The sequence below is a fragment of the Phaseolus vulgaris genome, chromosome 10, assembly GCF_000499845.2.
Source record: "Phaseolus vulgaris cultivar G19833 chromosome 10, P. vulgaris v2.0, whole genome shotgun sequence".
Classification (NCBI taxonomy): domain Eukaryota; kingdom Viridiplantae; phylum Streptophyta; class Magnoliopsida; order Fabales; family Fabaceae; genus Phaseolus; species Phaseolus vulgaris.
In genome coordinates, this window is record NC_023750.2 from 17,364,618 (window position 1) to 17,367,602 (window position 2,985).

Consider the following 2,985-nt stretch of genomic DNA (forward strand, 5'->3'; position numbering starts at 1 on the left):
CAGAACTTACGAATGTATGCGAGCAAGACCTTGGGCGGTCGGCCATGAACTGCGATTGTTTTGGATTCATAACATGGCAGTCGGCCAGTGATTGCGAGTATTAAGTTTGAATAGCCATAAATTTGAGCGAATGACATACGGGCGATCGGCCATAAATTCGAGCGAATGATATACGGGCGATCGGCCATAAATTCGAGTAGGTAAAGTATGGCGTTCGGCCACTATCTATGAATGTTGGATTTGGATAGGTAAAACGTGGGCGATCGGCCATATCTGCGAATGTTGGATTCGAGCACGCGGGCGATAGGTCGGCCGACACTTGCGATGTTAATCGAGTAAGCGGGCGTTCGGTGGGCCGGCACTCGCGATGTTAATCGAGCGAGCGGGCGTTCGGCAGGCCGGCACTCGCGATGTTAATCGAGCGAGAGGGCGTTCGGCAGGCCGGCACTTGCGATGTTAATCGAGCAAGTGGGCAGCCGGTGGGCCGGCACTCGCGATGTTAATCGAGCGAGCGGGCGTTCGGCAGGCCGGCACTTGCGATGTTAATCGAGCAAGTGGGCAGTCGGTGGGCCGGCACTCGCGATGTTAATCGAGCAAACGGGCGTCCGGTGGGACGGCGTTCGGTGGGTCGGCACTCGCGATATTAATCGAGGGAGCGGGCGTTCGGCAGGCCGGCACTCGCGATGTTAATCGAGCGAGAGGGCGTTCGGCAGGCCGGCACTTGCGATGTTAATCGAGCAAGTGGCCAGCCGGTGGGCCGGCACTCGCGATGTTAATTGAGCGAGCGGGCGTTCGGCAGGTCGGCACTTGCGATGTTAATCGAGCAAGTGGGCGTTCGGCAGGCCGGCACTTGCGATGTTAATCGAGCAAGTGGGCAGCCGGTGGGCCGGCACTCGCGATGTTAATCGAGCGAGCGGGCGTTCGGCAGGCCGGCACTTGCGATGTTAATCGAGCAAGTGGGCAGTCGGTGGGCCGGCACTCGCGATGTTAATCGAGCGAGTGGGCGGTCGGCCGGTACTCTCGGTAGAATATTTCCAACACTTTTGATGAAAACGCCTCGTTAAAACCTCCCTGATTGGGTGAGGAAAGATTGCGTGATTTTATTGATTTTAGCTGTAATAGAATTTGAGGTGCGTGGCATTCCACGTCCTCGGTACAATTTTTCCTGAAAGCCATTCTAGATGATAGGCCCCTCCTTGTGTGACTTCTCGGACTCGGAAAGGCCCCTCCCAGTTGGATGAGAACTTCCCTTCGTTTTTTCTTGCATCGCTGCGCATTCTCCAGACAAGATCGCCCTTCTGGAAACCTCTAGGCTGGACTTTGGTGTTGTACCGTCTGGACGCCCGGGCTTTGCAGGCAGCCTCCCGAATCTTGCTTTTGTCACGAAGCTCACTTACCAGGTCGAGGTTGACCGCTAGGCTTTCCTCGTTTAGGGTGAGATCGAACATCTGCCGTCGTATGGTGGGCTCGGCCACCTCTACCGGGATCATGGCCTCGGTTCCGTATGTCAGGCTGTAGGGCGTTTCTTGTGTGGTAGTTTGGGGAGTGCACCTGTACGCCCAAAGTACCTCGATTAGTTCCTCGGTCCATCGTCCTTTTGCCTTGCCCAGCCGCTTCTTCAGCTCGTTGAGTATGACCTTGTTGGCGGCCTCGGCCTGCCCATTTGTTTGTGGGTGTTCTACCGAGGCCGTGATGGACTTGATGCCCAGGTCGTCATAGAAGGACTGTAGGCCTCGGTCGATGAACTGTCGGCCATTGTCAGTCACTATTGTGTGTGGGACGCCGAATCGGCAGACAATGCTCTTCCATACGAAGTTTTGTACATTCTTCGCTGAGATGGAGGCGAGGGGCTCGACCTCGATCCATTTTGTGAAGTAGTCGACTCCCACCAGGTGGAATTTGGTCTGCCCTTTCCCTGGAGAGAATGAACCGATAATGTCCATCCCCCACATGGCGAACGGCCATGGGGAGATGATGCTGTGCAGTTCTTCCGGCCTGGTGTGGAGGAGGGGGCTGAATTCTTGGCACTTGGCACATTTCTTTACGTATTCGGCACAGTTGCCCTGTACGGTCGGCCAGTAGTAGCCGGCTCTCAAGACCTTGGCGGCCATAGTCCTCGCCCCGGTGTGATTTCCGCAGACTCCTTCATGCATTTCGGCCAGGATGTACTCGGCCCTTTTGCTGGTTATGCATTTTAGCAGGGGGGTTGAGTAGCCTCTCCGATACAAATCTTCGTTGATCAAGGTGTACCGGGCGCATTGTTGCTTCATCGCCTTCTCTTGGTCGGCCGAGCACGTACCGTCCGTCAGGTATCGGATGACGGGTGTCATCCAACTGTCGGCCTCAGCCTCTTCTTCTCCTACAGCTAGACACTCGGCCTCGGCCTCCGTCACACTGGGGTGTCTTAGCCATATTTGTATGACCGACCTCTGATGGCTCTTCTTTTTGGTGACCGAGAGTTTGGACAGGATGTCGACCCTCTTGTTGTCCTCCCTCGGTATGTGTTGCAAGGGTGCTTTGCTAAAGCGGGCGATACTGTTTTTGGCCGCGTGGTAGTATCGCTGCAGCAAAGGTTCTTTAACCTCGAAGTCTCCATTGACTTGGCCGACCATTACCTGGGAGTCGCTTTTGCATGTAACCTCGCGCGCTCCCATGTCGTAGGCTAGGTTTAGCCCGGCCAGCAAGGCCTCGTACTCAGCCTGGTTGTTGGTCGCCCGAAATCCGAACTGGAGAGCTTGTTCCAGGAGGAGGTCGCCCGGCCCCTCCAGGACAACTCCCGCTCCACACGCTGTTTTGTTTGAGGAGCCGTCCACGTAGAGGGTCCAACCGGCCGAGAGGGTGGGCAGTGGTGTCAGCTCGGCCGAGAAGTCGGCCAAGCATTGAGATTTGATGGCACCCCTCGACTCATGTCGAACTCGGAGAGTTCGACCGACCATCCTATCATCCTCCCTGCAAGGTCCGGTTTAGATAAAATTTTAAAAATAG